This window comes from Oryctolagus cuniculus, chromosome 18 (genome assembly GCF_051225735.1).
Source record: "Oryctolagus cuniculus isolate XC-2025 breed Fujian yellow rabbit chromosome 18, ASM5122573v1, whole genome shotgun sequence".
NCBI lineage: Eukaryota > Metazoa > Chordata > Mammalia > Lagomorpha > Leporidae > Oryctolagus > Oryctolagus cuniculus.
The window spans coordinates 69,098,521-69,121,030 of record NC_142884.1 but is presented as its reverse complement, the minus strand read 5'-3'; the positions used below and the strand labels follow the sequence as shown (position 1 = coordinate 69,121,030).

General features: G+C 40.6%; 1 long non-coding RNA gene across 2 annotated transcripts in view; it reads right to left on the bottom strand.

Annotated features, from left to right (window-relative positions):
• Positions 1-9,122: 9,122 nt before the first annotated feature.
• The window catches only part of LOC149121021 (uncharacterized), a 141,752-nt gene continuing 128,364 nt past the window's right edge, over positions 9,123-22,510 (bottom strand). The window contains exons 2-4 of one of the 2 annotated variants that reach the window (XR_016224969.1): positions 21,699-21,946; positions 11,034-11,190; positions 9,123-9,865 (exon numbers count right to left, since the gene is read on the bottom strand). This is a non-coding gene — a long non-coding RNA (uncharacterized LOC149121021). Of the gene's footprint in view, positions 9,866-11,033; positions 11,191-20,665; positions 20,840-21,698; positions 21,947-22,510 lie in introns of those variants that run through there. The other variant, XR_016224968.1, reaches the window with a different exon arrangement.

The following is a 22,510-nucleotide window of genomic DNA, read 5'->3' as shown; positions in this document are numbered from 1 at the left end:
AAACAGATGGGATGCTAGCCAAGTCAGGACTTCTGATAACAGCAAGGTTCTAATGTTGGTTTCTTGGTTTTGACAAATAAACCATGGAAACATAGCTACTACTAATAATGCAGAGAGTACAGTAGTATACAAGTTGTACTATCATTGCAGTTTTTCTGTATATCTAATAGCATGCCAATATAAGAAATTCCTTCTAGAGAAGAAACTCCTTTTTCCAAATTTAAATTCAATCATCTCTAAAAGAGGATATTCAGCACATGAAAGTCAAACAAATATGGTCTAAGTGGAATGACTTACGTTTCTCTTAATGCACGGTGTTAAGTCACAAGAAGCAGAAGTGTTTCTGACCTTCAAATCTAAGGAAACCATAAAAAGACTCCAGATCTCATTACATTTATATGCACCAGCTCATCAGACAGAATTTCTCTTATTTAGAGCATATGGTGTTCCACATTTCTTCTCTGAAATTCTTAACTTTGCAAGAGAGGCTACTCAGATGTAAATGGGGAAAAGAACTATCAAATCTTGCTGCCCCTCCCCAGTTCACACTGCGTGGAATAGGAGAGCTCTTTGTGTCCTGGAAGGTGGCTTACTCTGGAGATGCTACAGAATATGTCCCCATTTTAGAATGTATGTAGAAGAGAATGCAGCAAATCAAACAAAAACAGAATTCTCAATGTCCTCTTTATTTTTAAGAGGCACAATACAACATGGTAATATCAAGCAAAGCAAAATATGAGAAATAAGTGTTGTCAATGTAGATACATAGAAACAATACAACTTACTAACTATATGGATGTTACCATTTTTTGTTTTTTTAGTTTCTGATAATAAACATCTCTGATGGGTGGATGGCAGAACATGTAATTTTGATCTTACCGATATTCTTCAGTAGAGCTTGTGATGAAATTAGATGATCACATGCATTTCTTAATTTCATAAAAATAATTATAGTATTTTGCTTTGAACAAGAACTCATGTTTTAGTTTTTAAATCTCTCATATCAATATTCTGGCATTTGGCATAGATTGCATCTCATTAACAGACTCCTAAAATTGAAAGTAGAACAGCTGGAGTGTTGAATCAAGACGCCTCCAAAGAAAAAAAAAATCAAAGCCTTATACTTAATTACTTAATACAGCTTCCTAATTATTACAGAAACTATTTGATATTGAAAAGCACGAATTACATTTTATTTTACCTTCCACTTAGAATAAGGAAACTATAGAGAAAACTGTGGTGAGGCATTTTCATTTTTTCCCCACTAAGATTTAGACCTCTTTTCAGCAAAGAGAAGAATGGAGAAGGAAACAATTCAAGATGAGTTTGGGAACAGAGAAAACAGCATTACTCTGGCCTCTTGCTTCTAATACATTCTTCTACTAAAGGGTAAATTTGACATGCTTCCAACTACCACTAAAACTGTCAGAAAATCCTTGAAAATGGCATTTAAAAGAATCAATAGTGTCCCTTCACATCTCTTAAATTGGTCAATTTTGATTGCCTCATTCCCTGAAACACTTTGGAATTCACTTGAGTACAGATGGCCTTAGTCAGTCATTAAGAAAGCCATTAAGGAGAAGCACCATGTGGAGAGGGTAAGGTATTGTAGGAACATATTAAAATGTTTCCTTAGGTGCTCCTTAAGATGAGTACCATGGCCTCTTAAATATTTCCATCTCCTGGGTCAGTGCCAATCATCCTAATGGACATATGCAAGGCTACTTCAAAAGATTCGTGGAGAAATGGAATTGAAACCCAAGTTGGTTTTGGTGCCTAAATATTTTGAAAGCCATGCATAAATTTTCCACAACATGCATTTTCCACAAACTTTTGAAGGCCAGTGTGTATGCATGTGCCTGTGTGTGCAAGCATATGCATTTATGAAAAATACATACTGTGGGAACACGTATGCATGAATTAAAAAAAAAAACACCTAATAAGCTGATCTTTTCATGCTTTTGTTCTACAGACCTTTTGAAGCAACCTCATAGATGTGCAGATTAAACTACGACCTTCTAAATTTGCAAACATAGGCTTCCTTGAGAGGAGGATCTGAGACCAACTGAGGCAAGCAGAAGTGAGGCCCAGCTGAAGGCGGCAGGCACACGCAGGCCTGTCCTGGGATTCGAGCGCTTGAGAAGAGCTGTCTTTTGGACTGTGCTCATTCCCAGGCTCAGGACTCAGGAATTGCAAAGGCCTCAGCTGGGAACATCACTTCTGCCTTTCTGACTTGGCAGATGATGGACATCTCCCCTGCAGTAACACGACACCTCAGTATGATGTTTGTATGCATGAAGATGAGGCATGTGCCATTATATTACAAGTGGAACTTATCACAAGTTGAAATCTAATTAATTTCCTCTTAAGGTATGAGTGAGGGTAACATTCAGCATTGCAAAAATTCAGTGCTGCAAAAATGAGCAAAATGCATTTTGATGGAAACTGGTGCAGCCATTGTGGAAGACTGTATGGAGAGACCTCAGAAAGCTGAAAACAGACCTACTATGGAACAGAGCAATCCCACTCCTGGGGACTTACCCAAACAAAATAAAATCAACATATGAAGAGTTCTCTGTTACCCCCATGTTCACTGCAGCTCAATTCACAATAGCTAAGAATTGGAATCAACCCATATGTCCGTCTACGGATGACTGGAGAAAGAAATTATGGTATATATACACTATGGAATACTACTAAGCGGTAAAAAAAAATGAAATCCTGTCTCTCACAGCAAAATTGAAGCAACTGGAAATTATTTTTCTGAGTGAAATAAGCCAATCCCAAAAAGACAAATACCATATGTTTTCCCTGACCTGTGGTAACTAACAGAGCACCTAAAATGTAATTTCTGGAGTGAAATTGATATTTTGAGATTCGATGATTGTTTACAGCCCTTGTCTCTACTGTTGAGGAACAGTGTTTTTTCTTCTTTTTTTGAACTCTTTACTTAATATAGGGCTAATCTTATGAGTATAAAGCAAACTGAAAATAGACCTTTGTAAAAATTAAGAGTGGATCAGGAGAGGAAGGAGGAAGAAGTGTGGGCAGGGGAGAGGGTGAGAGTGGGGAGTATCACTATGTTCCTAAATCTGTAGATATGAAGTACATGAATTTGTAAACCTTAAACAACATTTTTAAAAAATTTACATTCTGAGATTTGATTATTGTTGATAGCCCTTGTCTATACTCTTGAAGAACAATGGTTTTTCAACTCACTACTTACTGAATGCCTTATTTAGTGAAGGGTTAACTTGTGAGTATAAAGTAAATTGAAAGTATGTCATTGTAGAGATGAAAAGAAAGAGAAAATAAGAACAAGGAGGGATGGTGGGAGTGAGGGAGGGAGAGTGGGGGGGTGGGAGGGAAGTATCACCAGGCTCTTAAAACTGTATATGAAATACATGAAATTAGTTCCCTTGATATAAATTTAAAAAATAGAAAAAAGCACAAAGAAAAAGAAAACAGCAATCAGAAATTCAAACAAATGATTATTTTGTCACATGCACAGAATTGTGTTTTCAAATAGGAAATGAGCAGCAGAATGAGAAAAAAAATTTAGGAAAAAATTAATTCCTAAGCAAGTGTAAGACACAAATGTATAATAAATGGAGGGATAAATAACATATGTGCGTATTCTAGAAGCATAGCTTTTTCCAGATTGTTCTAGCTACCTTTCAAGTATCATTACTACGCTAGAAGTAGAGTATTACTGTTCTTACGTCCTCTGTGTACTAAGAGTCATGGAAAGCGAAGCTGAAGGCTGGATGTCTTGAGAATGTCGCCCACAGATTCTGCAGTGGCAGAGGCCAAGGAGCCTAGAATTTTCAGTCTTTCAGTGGAGGTGGACCTGGAGGACCCTGTAGTTCTGGACGACAAATTATGCAATGGTCCTCCCTGTGTGAGTCCCTGAGAGTGATATGCACACACCAGCTGGCCCAGCACTGCCCATGCCTTGGAAGGCTCCTGGTCTCTCGCCTTGCCAAGCTCCTGCAGGCACTCTTCAGTTGGGGAGCTGGTTGGGTGGGGAACCCTCTGTCCCTGTCCTGCAGTTCACTGACATCGAGGACTCCCAGGAGGCGCTGTGTGGAGGTGACCCCATGCAGCAGCACTCCAGCTCTGCCTGGGACTCAGCTCTTAGGGGCAGCCTGACCACCTTCCTTTCTACTCCCTCAGGTCCACCTTGTTCCCAGGACGGGAATTCTTGCCTTTGTGATTTTTATTCATAATAACAATATCACAACAAGCCACAGGAATCCCTTTCCTGTTTTAAGATATATTTGAGAAGCAGAATGACAGAGGGAGGGAGAGAGAGGGAAGAGAGAAAGAATATCTTCAATCCATTGGGTCATGTCCAAATGGCCATAGTAACTGGTGTTGTGCCAGGCTGAAACCAAGAGCCAGGAACCCCACGCAGGTCTCCCGCATGGGTTGCAGGGGCCCAAGTACTTGGCCATCTTTGCTTCCTTCCCAGGCACACTAGCAGGAAGCTAGATTGGAAGCAGAGTCGCTGGGACTGCAACTGGCACTCCCGTGTGGGATACAGGTGTCACAAGACGTGGCTTAACCCACTGTGTCAGAATGCCTGCCCCACCCCATTTCTTGAGTGGATTTGCAATGTGACTCCTAAAAAAAAAAAAAAAAAATAGTCTGATACCGTAACATCTCATTAGACAATAGATGTTAGCATACAGGTTTTACTTGACTGATTAAAAAAGGCTTTACAAAATAAGTGGCTCACACACAGAGAAAGAGCCACAAATTGGCATCAGCTCACAAAGGCTGACAGACAGCTGACTTAAGTGTCAGGAATTTTCTGCAATAGACATTTCAGTGCCTTATTCAGAGCTGGCCTGTCGTTACTGTCTGTGTTTGAGAAGCCTCACCTTTGCAAGAAACATGCAAATTTAAATTGTAGGCCATGTGACAAGGAGTGCTCTGAATTAACAAAGTAGCCATCTGTGGGTTGTCTGTTAGTCAAGGCCTCCTTCTACACAACTGTGCTTTCTGAGTTTGATCTAGAAAGTGGTCTTTATTTATTTGTGTATTCATTTATATTAATTAAGGTTAGTAATTTATGTAATTGCTAAAACCTGGAAAGAACCCAATGTGTACATTAAGAATAGAAAAAATTAAATCACAGTATGCTTATATAATATATGTTATCACCAGTGAGAATAAACCAGCCATAAATCAGTACATAATATGAGCAATACTCACGCTTAATACTGAATGAAAGAAACCAGGCATAAAGGATCAGATCCTCTAGCTGCAATTATTTCAGGCTCCAAAACAGGGGCGTATGTTGCAAATGTATGTTGTAAAAAAGTCAGAATCAGGATGTGGAGACTGGGAGGGAAATGAGAGGGGATTCTGAAATTCAGGTTATGTTTGCTTCCTCTTCTACATCCTGATAACACGGAGGTACTGCATCTGCTTTCTGACACTTGGCAAGGTACGTATTTAACAATGGTGTACTTTTTTGAATCTATGTCAGAACTCAACCAAAAAAAAAATTTATAAAATACTATACATTCCACTGAGTGGGCGGGCATTTGGCCTAGTAGTTAAGATGCTGGTAAAAACGGGCCTGTCCCAACTCAGAGTAACCGGCTACACTGACCCCAGCTTCCTGTGAGTACAGACCCGGGAGGCAGCAGGTGATGGCCCAAGTGGCTGGGTTCCCGTCACCCCTGTGGGAGACCTGAGTTGCATTCACAGCTCCTGCCTTTGGCCCAGCCCAGTCCCAGCCATTATGGGTATTTGGGCAGGGACCCAGAGAATGTAAGCTCTGTCTCTGTTCCTTCCAAATAAATATTTTTTTAAAAAATTGATTCAGAGTACATTTCAAATGTTGTCATCATAAAAATGGTAAATAATTGAGGTGACATATGCATTATCTTGATTTCATCATTCCACATTGTATTAAAAAATCTTAACAGCACGTTTTACCTTATAAATATCCAACTGTAATTTTTCAAAAGAAACAAAAACAGGGAAGCAAACGTGTTTCAGGCAAAGATCTGATTCTGAAACCCAGTGCCAATCCCGGGCTTCTCTTCCTTCCCCTCCTCACAGGATGGGAAACCTCTATCTCACTCCAGTGATGCGGAGGCTGCATTTGCCTGGTTCTACTTCATAAACAGCATGATGGCAGAGAGGCAGGGTTCAATTCCCTTGCCCATAGTTCTTGGTATAAGTCAATTTTTTAAGAAACTGGACATCATTTTTAAAAAATATTTAATTTATTTGAAAGAGAGTTACAGAGAGAGATAGAGACAGAGAGAGAGGTCTTCCATCCGCTGGTTCTCTCTCCAGATGGCTGCAATGACCGGAGCTACACTGATCTGAAGCCAGGAGCCAGGAGCTTCTTCTGGGTCTCTCATGCAGGTGCAAGGGCCCAAGAACTTGGGCCATCTTCTACAGCTTTTCCAGGCCATAGCAGAGAGCTGGATCGGAAGAAGAGCAGCTGGGACTCAAACCAGCACCCATATGGGATGCCAGTGCTTCAGGCCAGGGCTTTAGCCCACTGAGTGACAGTGCCGGCCCCTAGACATCATTTCGAATAATCTAAAGTGGGATTTCTAATATTCAGTCTTTCCTGTCTCAATGGCTTATTCTTTGTTGAAGCTGCTACTTGTGTGACTGTCCTGAATAATTCTCAACAGTAACCATTCTTTTTTTTAAATGTGTGGATACTACAGTCTCTGCTCAGTCAGCTTAGTGGTTCCTTTCTGCAGAACTGTCCTGAAATACTACATTTAAGTGCATTTCCCAGCCTTTTCGGAGGAGCTCAGCATGTGCTCTTTTCCCTTGTAATCAGGGCGTTGGTTCCAGCATTCCAGTGGATACCAAAATCCAAGGATGCTCAAGTGCTCTGTACAAGATGGGATAGTATTTGCTGTTACTGTGCCCCTTCTTGCACAGCATTATTTTATTTATTTGAGAGAAAGTACAAAAGAGAGAGAGACAGAGACGGAGAATGAATGAATGAATATCTCATCTACTGATTCACTCTTCAAATGCTCACTCATGCCAGAGGGCCAAAGCGGGGAGCTGGAAAGGACCTCAGTCCAGATCTCCCTCACGGGTGGCAGGAACCCAGCTTCTTAAAGCATCACTGCTTCCCAGGATCTGCATGAGCAGAAAGCTGGAATCAGGGACTGGAGCCGGATGCCAAACCCAAACCCTCCAACACTGAAAAGAAGTGGCTCCTGCATGTTGTCAATCATCTTTTAATGACTCATAGTATCTAACAGAATGTAAATTCTATGTCAATAGTAGTTGTATTATTTAGGGACTAGTGACAAGAAGAAAACTTCATAGATGTTCAGTACAGGCACAGCATTTTTGCCATATGTTTTCAATCTGAGGTTGGTTGAATCCACTGATATGAAGGCTTGAAGAAGCCTTCAGCACCCAGATAGGCAGTGGACAGCTCCGCACTGGTCTCCACTTCCTACCTGCATGGAGCCTCATGGTTCCCCAAAGGCAGAAACCTGGGTTTTCTCAAGTCTTTCTCTCGAGCACACACACACACATCCCACTGATGCATGTGGTGTTCTGAACTGCATGCAGCAAGGTGGCAGGTTTTCAAAGCCCTCTTTGGACATAACAGTACCACTGTCTCGGACACCTGTTATCCTAAACAACTGCTGATTATTGTTGCTGTAGTTGTTAAATGTTCCCATGCAGTTGGCTGTTGAAACCAGGTGAGCTGAATCAAAGAGAAGTCCTATTTGTGGAGATTTCCACAGGCACACCAGACCAGCCACACGGGGCTGGTCCTCTGCAAAGTGTGCTTTGCCAGAGTTCTCAATTCACTCTGCCCCTTGCTGCACCTGCTATGCTGCTGCTTCTGTGACTACAAGACTGTTGGTTTAGAAAGTTCCCATAACATTCACAACAGGTGGATGGGCTCAGGGAAAGTTAAAAAGGGACGAAGCAGATTGTTCTTATTGATGTTCAGCGATTGTTTTCTTGGATGAGTATTTCCCGTATTAACACCTTTGGTAAATTTTCAGTTTTCAAAAAGCTGATTTTGTCAATTATTGCCAGTGCTGTTATTTTACTGAGAAGATGATCTTCAAAATCACTCACTATTATTCCTGTTGATGGTGCCTCCAATCACTTAATGATGTAATTTATTCAAATAATTGTAGCCCTTTTTCTGTGCTTTTCTGTGATTTGTTTTTCAACCAGAGGTGACAATTGCCCACACTACTCTACTTTATTGAATAACCTGACAGATGGTTTTGTTTGGGAAATGAAAGTTCATAGCATCTCACTTCTAACAGTAGTACACAATAATCTCCGACTCTTCAATATTTGTCACATTTGATGAAAGAGCTTTAACAGAGGAGTAGCACTTCCCTCTCTGTTTTCAAGTACATAGAGCATCTCATTGTCTACAGGTGTTCTCTTTCTGTATTTCAGTACTTACAAAAACACTTTTGATAACTGAACCTAAATGAACCTTTCTGGTTTTCATTTTTCCCCAAAAACTAATGCAAAAAAATCAATCAATTTCTGCAGTTAGCACCATGATTCTCATGCCATTTCTATTGCTTCAAGAATGCCTCTTATCATGGTTACCTCCAAGGGGGAACTTCGTTCCCTAAGAATCAGATGGTTGCTATGAATCTTTGGCATCTCAGAATAATGCTGATTGTTTCCTCTTATCTTTACTTCAAAAACAACAGTCTGTAGGTGTTTACTTATTTGTCTGTAAGCCAAGGAAACCCAGCCTTTGTACTGGATGGAACCTTCAGGATTTGTGTGTTCTCTTCATCAGCACACAGTCTTAGAAACAGGTTGATACGGTTTGTCTTTTCATTAACAGTTGACAAACAAAACATTACTTGAAACTGTTGGTTGTGAAACACACTATTTAGAAACTTCCAACAGTACAAACTTTTAGAAATATTTTTTCACCAAACATCTGAAAAATATGCCTCTGTTATCTATCACATGTTCCCTTTATTGTCTATAAATAATACAAAAACTTTTTTGTAACAGTGCTGAGTCAATCCTATATTTTTCTATTGTTTACCTTTAACTCTGCTTTTGGTATGTTGCTTTGATTGATAATGTTGAAAAAAATCAATATTCACCCAGAAGTTAACAATATCTCAAAATGCCTATAGTCTGTTTAAAGAGGGTATGAGCAGGAGGAGAAATTGATCTGGTGAAGAATTAGTCTTAAGAAATTGTGATCCAAATATCTGAGTTGCATGTATTTTACAGATATATGGGATTATCTCATTATCCCCAAGACCTTTCAAGCTGCCAGTGCAACTAAGGCACCCCTAAGCTTGAGTGCATTTGAATCTGGACCACAGACTCACTCACTCTTAGATAACAGAAATCCCTGAGGCTCCCGTAAACTATACACAATAGTCCCCATCCAATAATCCCAATCCACCGACCAGCACACCACCTCGGTTGTCTCCTCCCTCCAGTGAGTTGACAAAAATGAACGACATGGGAACGGGCCAGTAGCAGCTTCTCCCTAAGTCACCTGCGCACTCCCGGTAGTCCACGGCTTCTCAAGCTACCAGACCATGTGAAACACAAGAGCCAGGGAGACACCTGTAGGAGAGTTCTTACCGTACTGGCAGTGTAGTAAACTGGCTTCACTTTCTTTAGACCTGGAACATACTTAAAGCTTATTCTCACTCTTTTGTGGGTGCTTCTGTGACTTCAGAGCTCATCCACCACTCAGTGTGCTAGATGCATTCCCCTGCAGTCCGCTGTTGGTTGTGGTGGCAACGTTTGCCATTCTTTCCTCATATGCTACTTTATAGAAACTTGGAGCCGCACAGATGCGCTGTTGGAGATTCCTTCTCTTCCCCAGGTGGCTTACCTGCCCAGACATCAACATGGATACAAAAGCTGATGCTCACTACCTCAAGGACCACATCTGGTTCATGGCAAACACTCATGCCCTTTGTCCCTTCTCAGAGAAACCACACACAATGCCCATGGAGCCCTCCCCACCTTACTGTTTGCTGAGCCTTTATGTTAGTTGTCTATTTTTGCTTGTTTCGTAGACTTCGAAGTTTAAAGGGCAGGAGTTGGATCCCATTCCACCATTTCCCTGCCTTCCAAGCAGCATGAAACCGGCTTTCCATGGGACACCTTGAAACCTCATCTTCTACCCTTAGAGTGAGGAAGGTGGGTAACCCTTCCCTCCCAACACACACATGAACATATCCATCCAGTTTCATGGACTCGCATACTGCTCGCTCTTGTGTGTTGGTGGGTGGAGCAAAAGTCAGATTTGCCTGGAAACATCATTTTCATATAACTCTTTTATTTATAACCAAAAGTCTAGCCCTTTTCTATTTTTTTTTTTTTGGACAGGTAGAGATATAGACAGTGAGAGAGAGACAGAGAGAAAGGTCTTCCTTCCACTGGTTCACTCCCCAAATGGCTGCTATGGCCGGCGCCATGCCGATCCAAAGCCAGTAGCCAGGCGCTTCCTCCTGGTCTCCGATGTGGGTGCAGGGCCCAAGCACTTGGGCCATCCTCCACTGCACTCCTGGGCCACAGCAGAGAGCTGGACTGGAAGAGGAGCAACCAGGACTAGAACCAGGAGCCCATATGGGATGCTGGTGCCACAGGCAGAGGATTAACCAAGTGAGCCATGGCGCCGGCCAGCTCTTTTCTACCTTCCAAATAAATGAGTATCCAGCACTTCCTTTTGATCTATACCTCTTGCTCTGACTCATGTAGCACCATTTATTGTGCAATGACTTTTACAACTGGGTATCGTGGTTAAAATTTTCAGTGTAATACCATTTACTTTGTGGGGACCTTGAAGTAACAGATTCAGAATACCTACTTAATTATACATTTGGGTTGGGAAGTATTTCAATATGGTTGGCAAATATTTCAGAAAATACATGCTTTAGATCAAAACTGGGCTTATATCAATTATTAAATTTGAAAACACACTTATGATGTCAAGGTCATTAAATCAATCAATTCAGAGTAGCATCTTGTAAACATAAGCAAAAATGAAAACTTACGCTTTTAAAGACTTCCGCGGCTCAGAGCAGTCCTACTTCAAGCACTAAATTAGGTGTGAACTTTTTCCTATGTTCAAACAGGACTCTGCTTTCGCACTGTGCCATTGCGCCCCCGTACTGCTCCACATTCCAGTAGGGATTCTTCTTTCTCCTGGTGCTGTTCCAATTGCAGAGACTCTTAATTATTTGGATAAGATTCAGAGCAAGACTGAAACTAAATGATCTGCAATCTCGACATACCCTTGACAATCAGCTTTCTCCACGCTGCCTTCATGCTTAGTAGAAAAAGCAGATTTAATTAGCAAAAGTCACGAACAACACTGAACAAAATTGTCATTTTCATCCTTTTGTGAATCCTTAAAAGATTGAGTTTAAAAGTCAATCTCATCCATAATAACTTAAGCCAGGAAAGGCTTTGTTATTTATACGATATTTTCCTGTTTTCTCCACAATATAAGCTAATTTATCTTAATTAATCTTAATTAAATTGTCACCAATGGCCCTCAGTTATGCAAAAGGTAAATACGATAATTCAAATACATAGGCTCTGCTTGCCATAATTAAATATTTCTGCAACCTCAAATACAGATAAAAAGATAATGCCTTCTAGAAAATATTTGGCCAGGGATTCCTCTTACTCGCTATCTCTTCAAATCTCCAAAACAACCATCTTGATTAGTGTGTTCCTTTATTAAAAAATCAGTTTCCAGAGTAAGATATGTTTTGTAAGTTTGCATGTGGGTTCTATATAAACCGATTGCTTCTTCGGGCATTTTCAAAAATTATCTTCAGTGGAAGATCTATTTTCTAATTTTGGAAGAGATCATAAATACCTAAACTCCAGATAATCCTGGGTACTATGGCACCCATTGCAGTATGACTTATAATAACAAAAATTTGGTAACTTAAAGATCTAGCAGAAGGATAATAGTTAAATTATTGTACAGCCACAGTAAAAAAAGAAATACCCTGCCATCATTCACATCAAAGTTTTCAGATATTTAACAATATAGGAATACATTTCATTATTTATAGGCATAACCAACTAAGTATAATTCTCCAAAGTATTCCTTTTTATGCAGTAGCAATATTTTAATTAAATCTTCTCCAAAAACTTGAAAACGTATCTTATTCACCCACCAGTTAGTCACCCTATACTTAGGAACCTATTCCTACTAGAAACATTCTTAACGGATATCTGTGCTCACTCTACCCCTTCTTTTGGAGCTATCATCTATTTTTCTGGCTTATATTCCAAACCCTTCAGCGTATCTCCATACACACATTGGTTTTCTCCACTGTGCTCATGGATATAAAGTCCACCATATGTAGTAATGACACCAGGGAATTGATGGAGTGAGTGGGCAGCTTCAAGCTCTTGCCCTCAAGAGCGACAGTGAAAAACTGGAAGAAACTGTCAGAACCAAAATTGATAAGAACTCCAAGAAACTCAAATGTTTGCAACAAATGAATGCTGAGTCAGGAAAAAAGTCAACTTAAAGATGACAGCAAAGCCATTTTTACTGACCCTTGCTCCAACCTCCCCAGTCTGGTGGCAGAGTGAAAGAAGGCAGCCTACAGTCCCAGGTGGTTCCAGACAGAACAGGGCAGGCCCCTTGTGTGAATTACTGTGTGTGTCTGCTCCACCACGCCTGGGATCAACCTATAGGAATGATACAAAGCATTCACTTTTTTCCCCCCTGAACATGGAATGCATTGAGGCTAGAAAACTGAACAAAATTATTTGACAATGATCAGTGGTAAGACAGGTACTAAACCATCTAAGCCCAAGATTAAAAGCTCAGGAGTTTTAGGGCATTAAAAGTACTCTCAGCCATGGGAGAACTGGAAAGGCCACACATATGCCGTGGAAAGACATATGCTATGAAAGACCTCAGAAGACGTGCGAAGCTTTCTGCTTTCATTGGACCTAGGCTCAGGAAAAGCCTAGTTACGTTGGGAAAGACATTCCCAGCACAGATGCACTCCGCAGACTGACCGTGCTTTCTTTTTTGTTTGTTTTTAATACTTTTAGCTCCTGGAAATCCCTATCAAACACTACCTGAACATAAGGAACCCTAACTGCAAAAATAACTTTTAAAAGTTATTAAATGATTACACTATTCGACCTGTCAATGACAAAACACTAGTACACTCTGAAAAAGGAGACAAATCTAACTTTAAGAGTTTCTATATTATAATATTTAACTGTGTCAACTTTTTAAAAAAATGCTAAGAAATTGGAAAGCATGACCCATTCAAAGGAATAAAATAAATTAATGAAAGTCATACCTGAGGAAGTCATGCTGTTGGAATAACTAGAAAAGGCTCAAACAATTTTCTTTAATAGACTTGAAGATCTAAATGAATATATAAGCAAAGAACTACAGGAAAGCAGGAAAATGATGCATGAACAAAAATAAAATGCTAAAAAGGTAAATTTTAAAAAATAACTAAACAAAAATTACAGAGATAAAAAGTATAATAACTAAAATAAAAAATTCACCTATAGGATTCAATGACAAATTTTAAAAGGTAGAAAAAAGGATAAACAAAATTAAATGAGGACCATTGAAGTTATCCAGTCTAAAGAACAGAACTTGGAATCCGAATAGAAGACAGCAGGATAAAAGCAGAGGAAGCGTACTCTCAGGGGAGAGTTGGAGAGAAGTTTGCAGCAGAAACTCTACAGAAAGTAGAGGAACACCACAAAGAAGCGCGGGAACCGCAGACCCACAGCAGCAAGCTGGGACACCACACATCACTTCCGCAGCCAGGGGATGGAGGGAGCCCCAGGTTCAGAGAGTGAGGGCACCCAGAAAGCTGCAGGGAGCACGAGCTATCTTGACACAAGCAGAAGCTGTGGTGGTGCTCATGGGTGGCCAGGGGATTTTACCAGACGGGAAATTCCTATTTTCCCACTGACTTGGACGCTAGTTGTGGGGGGCTGACAGGTGGCTGGGTACCTACTCAAGACTGTGAGGTGTCCCCATCTTCTCAACCTATCACAGGCTCTGGAGCTCACACTGCCAAGCTGGAGCACCCACAAGCAGCTGACTCTGGGAACGCCTCTGCTCTCTCCATGGACGGGGCAGGCGTGCAGTGTGGAGAGAAGATCCTCTGCATCCTGTGACTGTGGGAGCTCCCTCTGCTGTGACTTGGGAATCCTGGGACTGCACAATAGGCTGTGTGGTGTAGCTGGGTCTCTGAGCAATCACTATCTGATGCAGGAGGCTCAGAGCTCCCTGAGTGTCTGGGGTGGCTCACTGCAGAGGGTTCCGTATAGATCACCTTGGAAGAGACGTGGAGAGGTTGTGATTATGCCAGCAGGTGTGGTCATATGCTCCCCTCTGCTGACAATAGAGGACACCTACCATGACCAATTTAGGTGTCAACCTGGATCCTCCCTCCATTACAATAGTAAGGTGGGACTTCAACATCCCACTTTCATCTATGGACAGATCAAATAGACATAAAACCAACAAAAAAACAACAGAGCTAATCTACACTATGGTCAAATGGACCTAACTTATTTACAGAGCATTTCATCCAACAACTAAAGAATATACATTCTTTTTTATCAGTTCATGGAACTTTGTCTAGGATAGACTGTATACTAGGTCATAAAGCAAAACTGAACAAATTCAAAAAATTTGAAATCATACCATGTATATTTTCTGACCACAGTGGAATGAAGCTGAAAATTAACAATTTAACAGACTAGAAAATATGCAAACACATGGAGACTGAAAAATATGCTCCTGAATGGACAGTGGGTCATAGGATAAGTCACAATGAAAATAAAAAATTCCTGGGAATGAATGAAGATTACAATACAACAAATCAAAACTTATTGGATACAGCAAAACCAGGGTTAAGAGGGAAGTTTATAGCAATTAGACACATCAAGAAATTGGAAAAGCATCAAGCAAATGAGCTATTACTGTGTCTCAAGCATCTAGAAAAACAACAAACCAAGCCTAACATTAGTATGAAGAAAAAATTGTTAACATTCAAGAATAAACAAAATTGAAACAAAAAGTACGACACAAAGGATCAATAAAATTATACAAGCTGGTTTTTTGAAAACATAAACAAAATTGATACACCATTGACCCAACTAACCTAAAAAAAAGAGGAATAAGACCCAAATCAATAAAATGAGAGATGAAAAAGGAGATGTAACAATAGATACCACAGAAATAAAAAGAATCACCAGGAATTACTACACACAGCTAAATAGCAATACACTGGAAAATCTAAAAGAAATGGATAGATTCCTGGACACATATAATCAACCAAAATTGAGTCACAAAGAAAATAAAAGCCAAAACAGATCAAAGCAGTGATTAAATTAGTAATGAATACCCTCCCAACAAACAAAAGCCCAGGACTGATGGCTTCACTGATGAATTTTACCATACTTTTAAATAAGAACAGATTCTAATTCTGCCATGGCTGAGAAACAACTTCTAAGATCAGTCCCATTCAGAAAAGCTATAAAAAATGTAAATACTTTGTAATAAACTTAACCAAGGAGGTGAAAAATCTCTATGATGAAAATTACAAAACATTAAAGAAAGAAATAAAAGACAATACAAAAAATGGGCAAATCTTCCATATTCATGGATTAGAAGAATAAATATCATTAAAATGTCCATACTGCTGAAAGCAATTTACAGATTTAATGCAATCCTAGTCAAAGCACCCATGACACTCTTCCCAGATCTAGAAAAATGATGCTAAAATTCAGATGGAAATACAAGAGGCTAAAGCAATACAAGAATGGAAATAGAAAAGCTAAAGCAATCTTAAACAATAGTAACAACACCAGAGGCATCACAATACCAGGTTTCAAGACACAACATGGCAGTATAACCAAAATTGCTTGATACCAGCACAAAAATAGACATGTAGACCAATGAAAAAGAGCAGAATACAGAAAACAATCCACACATCCACAAACAACTATTCTCTGACAAAGGAGCCAAAATCACTCCCCGGCAAAAGGACAGTCTCATCAACAAATGCTGCTTGGAAAACTGAATTTCTGTGTGCAGAAGTATGAAGCAAGACTCCTACCTTACACCTTAGACAAAAATCAACTCTAAATGGATCAAGTACCTAAATCTGTGACCTGATACCATCAAATTACTAGAGGAGAACATTGGGGAAACTCTACAAGACATTGGCATAGGTAAAGACTTCTTGGGAAAGACCCCGGAAGCAGAAACAATCAAAGCAAAAACAGACAAGTGGGATTACATCAAGCTAAAAAGCTTCTGCACTGCAAAGGACATACTTAACAAAGCGAACAGGCAACAGACAAGATGGGAGGAAATATTTGCAAATTATGCAGCTGATAAAGGATTAATATCCAGAATCTATAAAGGACTGTAATCTACAAAAAAAGAACACACAACCTAGTTAAGAAACGGGTAAAGGACTTGAACAGGCGTTTTTCAAAAGATGAAATTCAAATGGCCAACAGATGTATAAAAAAAAGTGCTCAGGGCCTCTAGCCATCAGGCAAATGGTAATAAAAACCACATTGAGGCTTCACCTCCCCCCAGGTAGAATGGCTCTCATACAGAAATAAGAAAAAAAAAACAAAAAACAATAAACGCTGGTGAGGACACGGAGAAGCAGGTTCTCTAATCCACTGTTGGTGGGAACGTAAACTGGTACAGCCACTGTGGAAAGCAACTTGGGGATTCCTCAGGAAACTGAAAATAGATCTACCATTCAACCCAGCCATCCCACTCCTGGGATTTACCCAAAGAAATGGAAATTAGCATATGAAGGAGTTAATTAATGCAATTGTGGTATCTGAAGGCGGAAACTTCAAGAAGCAGCTAAATTGAATAAGTTGCTGAGGTAGACCGCCAGCGACTGAATCACGGTGGCTTCTTATGAGAGACCACACAGACATAAACATGAGCACACTACCAATCTCTCTGCTTCCTGGCTCACCACATGATCCTCCTTCTGAGTGTGTCCCACCACCCACCCCCATCATCAGGTGCCAGGCCAATGGGACTGCTCCATGCTGGATGCTGGATGGTCCGCTTCCAAACTATAAGGCCAAGTAAGCCTTCTTCCTTCATAAGTAACTCCTTTCAGGTATTCCAGGTACAGTGACAAAAAGCTAACTCAGTCGATGAGAAGTTATATAGCACTGAGGGAGGAACGAAGCGGGGTATTGCTTAATGGGTACTTTCTTTTCGGGGTAATAAAAACTCTAACAATAGATACTGGTGATGGATTCACAATATTGTAAACATGCTAATGACACTAAATTATATACTGATAATAATTTAAATGGAAAAGTTTATGTTGTGTGTTTTGAGCATAATTTTTTAAATGATTAAAAAAAAAAACAACAACAACCCTGGATGGTTCCTGGGAACCAGTTACACCTCTTAGAAAAACTGATGATTCTCTCTTGGTGTTCTTTCTTGCAGATACCCAAATTCCTGCCCAATTCTGAAATGAAAGTTGACTTTGGATGTACTTTCTTTTAAGGTCTACTCTGCGAGTTCCATATAGTGACAAAATGCATGCCCGATTTTGACTTAATCATTTTCAACTAAACACCTAAACAAGATGTTCTGCAATTAAGATAGGTATATTATACTGAAAGCTTTTAGTTATGTATCTAATGTTTGTTTATTTGAGAGGCACAAAGAGAGAGGGGAAGAGAGAGGAGGGAGAAAGCAAGCTCCCTCATTTGCTGATTCACTCCCCAAATGCCCTTGAAAGTTGGGGCTGGGTTGGGCCAGAGCAGGGAGCTATAAACTCATTCTAGGTCCCTGAAGAGGGTAGCAGGAACCAAATTACTTGAGTTATCACCTGCTGTTTCCAAGGTTCTGCCTTAGGAAAAAGCTGGAGTCAAGAGCTGGAACCAGGAGTCAAACCTATTTATTCTGATATGGGACATGGTCAAGTTACCTGCCAGGTTAAAATGCTCACCCTCTACCTGACAATTTTTAAATGACCAAACTTTAACAATGAATCTGTACACTCTTCTATTATTATTTACTGGATCTTTCGTCAGCCAACTGGTAAAAGACAATGAAGATTCCCCAAAGCAAATTCCCCGTCAAGAGCTACACTCCACCAAAACACCATTGTATCTCACCCACAAGAGACTCTATCCATCTCTTTCCCTCTGCTCTTGACTATTCCATCCTGTTCTGTAATGAATGGCTGCAGTCATTTAGTTAAGATTTTATTTATTTATTTGAACAGGTAGTGTTCCAGACAGAGAGAGGGAGAGACAGAGAAAAAGGTCCTCTGGTTTACTACCCAAATAGCCACACTGGCCAGAGCTGCATAGATCCAAAGTCAGGAGCCAGGAGCTTCTACTGGTCTCCCACACAAGTGCAGGGGCCCAGACACTTGGGCCATCTTAAACTGCTTTCCCAGGCCAAAGCAGAGAGCTGGATCAGAAGTGGAGCAGCCAGGACAGGAACCAGCGCCCATGTAGAATGTTGATGCTGCCGGCAGAGGCTTAGCCTACTAGGCCACAGCACTGGTGTCTGCAGTCATATTTTAAAACACAAGTCTCATAATCTCATTACTCATTTTCAAGCATCACAGAATTTTTCCACTTCATTTGGAATGAAAACCAAAATTCTTCCTTGCAAGATCCTCTGCTCTTCCTGAGAAGTAAACCTGGGGCCACTGTTGTGGTGCACTGTGCACTGGTTGGAAACCTGGCCGCTCCGCTGCAGACCCAGCTCCCTGCTCACACACCTGGAAAGCAACAGAGAATGGCCCAAGAACTTGAGCCCCTGCCACCCATGGCAACTTGGATGGAGTTTCGGGCTCCTGGGTTTTTTGCAACCATTTAGGGAGTGAACCAATGCATGGAAGGTTGGTCGGTCTCTCTCTCTCTCTCTCTCTCTCTCTCTGCCTCTGCCTTTCAAATAAAACTTTTTAGGAAAAACCTCTTGTTCTTAAGAAACCAATTTCAGCACTCTGCAATTTATCAGAAACACAGCAAATAGCTACTTGGTGGCCTTTGGTGATCCAACGTGCTTGCATTAAACTGCACCCTCAGGAAGAATCACTGGCGCCTGGGTGCTTCGGAAGCCAAGCCTACGTGGGCCGATGAGAACACCATGGATCCTTCCAGTCCAAAGGATTCCAGTAGCACCCACGACCTGACAAGGAATCACTACCCACAGAATTCACCAGATGCATATAAGGTGTAACTGATATCCTCAGAAGTATCTAACAAGAAACAGTTCTAACAAAGAAAATGTTTACTGTTTGATCAAGAAAACAATGTCACTGACTGCCCGTGCATTCACAATTCTAAATTCAAAGCTCCACAAGACAGCTATGTATTCCAGGCTATCAACCCAAGCATCAGCACTTCCCCTCTGCCCTTGAGTGGGTAGGGGTCGAAACTCAAAGATGAGTGGATCCACTCAGCATTGTTTACCATCTGAACTGGTGTAAGATTTCTTCAAGGTAATTTTTAGAACCAAATGCTTCATTTCCTATGACCTTATCATTAATTTGCTAGGAATGCATTCTTTTAAATTAATTAGAGATGAAATAGAAAATTATTTATCAGGGTACACACAGAAGCATTATTTATAGAAGTTGGCAAGTAGAAATCTCATTTTGTAAACTCAGGTGCACAAGCAATTTAATGTCCTTTATTTTTTCTAAAGTCGAACTTTATTTCTTTCTTAAGCTTCTATTCTTCCAGGCATTGCAAACTTAATTTAATTTAATCACATCTCCCCCTAGCTCTCACTCCTATTACATCCTTAGTGAGGGACGTAAGTTCTGTGCACCAAGATTTTGAAAGCAGAAGTTATCTAGCGGGGGTCATTATCATCTTTGCTGCCCATATCTTCTGAAACACGCTCATTCCATGTTGAAAGCTATTGAACCACAGCACAGCTTTTATCCTTGATTCCCAGAAGAGTCATTTCGGTGTCATCTCGAATCTCTCTTTGCCATCTAGGGCACATGGAAATGATTCTTGCATCTTACCATGCCGGGCTGTTCTAACATCTGTAAGATGGGCTAAAGCTGTGACAACATGGACACAACTGGACCACTGACCATGTCTGGTTTTAGAGATTGATCATTTTTCACTGAGTCCCAGCTTTAGAATTTCAAAGCCAAAATTTCTTGTTTTGTTCTTTTTTGTTATTGTCATTGTTGCTTTGCTTTTATGTTCTTTTAATTTTGGAACAATCAACACAGAAAGATCTAGAGCTTGGATAGGGGCAGGAAGACCGTTGGAACCAATTAAAGGTCCAGATTTAATTAGCAGATTCTGAACCTTTTCTTCCACCTCTGCATTTAGCGACATTCTCTGAGTGTCTGAAATTTGACTGTGGCGGGATTATTTTCACATGGAAACTGAAAATACAACAAAAGAGGACTGTTTAATTTCCTTTCAAAAGATAATTTATCTGCACTCCAGTGACCACAGAAAATAAAAAGCAAGAAAAACGTAGCGACTAAAAGAGCAAGGTGTTACACAGCCAGAAAGGTAAAATAATAAAGTAAAATTGAAATGTCCAACACCTGTGAACAAATCTTTTAATTATATTTTATATAAGAAAATATCATGCATCCTTAAAAGTCATGTTTTTAAATATCAATTATATGGGGAAAGAGTTTGATTATGTTAAACACAAAAGCATAATTTTCACTTACACAACATAGCTATATATGAAGAGATCATGAAAAGAAATACATGAAGATGTTGATCACAGCTTGAACATGTGTGATGAGAATCTGCATGCAGGTTTTCTTTCCAAAAAGTTGAGTTTCTGCAAGCATAACACAAATAATGCTTTAGCAGAAACACACGTCACATGTAGCTCTAAGAATAAATACCCATGCTCTAGCGACTTCAAGTGAAATGAGGGTTGGAGAGATTTCCCTGGCTTTGACATTTGCAAAGTAATTAAAGAACGTATCCAGAATATTTCCAGTTAAGCTGATGGTGACAGAATTCAGTTTGCTGTAGATTAAAATTTAAAATGGAAAGCTGAAAATGTTAGTGGATTTAAACCCTATGTCTAAACAGCTTGGCTGTGAAAAGGAGCAGAGAGATAAGGCAGTCACTAGAAAGGGACATTTGGTTAGAAGATGGGTATATCTGTGTATATTTTTTAGGAGATACCAGGGTATACTTTGGGGCAAGGAGAGGGTCAGTGGGAAGGCAAACATTTTAAATATAGGTTAAAAGCCTCAATTTGCTTTGTGAAGGAGTAGCAATTATCTGCAGGGAAGAGCTCCTGGTGACAGGGTATGTTCTGTGAAGGGAATGATAAAGAATTAAAATTCCCGCAGCACAGGTGGGTGACCAAAGGACACAGCAACCTCTGAACAGCAGTGGATTCCTGTTGTCCCTGGCTTTCCCAAAAGTGTGATGACACCAATCTGCTCGGATGTGTGATTCTAATCTAACAGCCAGCAGGAGGAGAATGGAGCAGGGAAGGTGGGTAACCAAATTGTCTCAGAGTTGAAAGAGTGAAAATGCTGCTGGGAAAATAGGACAAGATTACACACCTGTGCAACACCCGTGACACAAGAGCCCCAAGAGCGTGAGTGGGAATTCTTACTTGGGGAATAAGTCGAGGGACTGGGCATTTGGCCTGGCAGTTTGAGATACCTATGTCTCACCTCAGAGTATGTGGGTTCAAGTCCTGGCTCCAGCTTCCGACTCCAGCTTCCTGCTAACGCAGATGCTAGGAGTCAGCGGTGATGGCTCAAGTACTTGGGTCCCTGTCACTCATGTGGAAGCCTGGATGGAGTTCCCCGTTCCTAGCTTTGGCCTGGTCTGGCTCCAGTTTTTCTTCTGTGGGCACTTACGGAGTCAATCAGCAGATGAGAGCTCTCTCTTCAGGAGCCCCTGTTTCCCCATCTCTCAACTAAATAAAAAAGAAAAGAAAGGAGTCCAAGTGTAACACACAGATCAGATAACATGACCCCCTCAACAGCTCTGATGAACGCAGGTGTTTTGGGCAATCCTGGGTCTCTTCATTGCTAAGCTGTCAGGTTCATCATCACTTAGATGACAACTTTACTGCAAACATTATGTAACCGGAGAGCAATTTCCAGGTTCACATTTCTGCATTTATTTTTCTTTCATTTTGTATCTTCTTTTAAAAGTCAGAAAAGCAAGGGTGTAAGGTCACACAAAGAACAGTAAGAAGCTATCACCTACTAAGAAGAAGGCGCACAGACGGAGGAGGCAAGTTGGCTGATGGAGAGGCTCCCAGAGACAGAGCACAGCCCTGGACTCGGAATCTTGATGGGTCCCATGGAGGTGATCTCCTGTGACCGAGCCTCTGCGCCAGACTCAAGCTGTGTGAACCTTAAACGTGCATATGTGTGAGCACTGGAAGCTGCTGCTTCTCTCTCTGATTAGAGGAAATAAGACAGGACCGTGTCTTCTAAAATATATAAATATATGTTTTCTCATTATTATGACA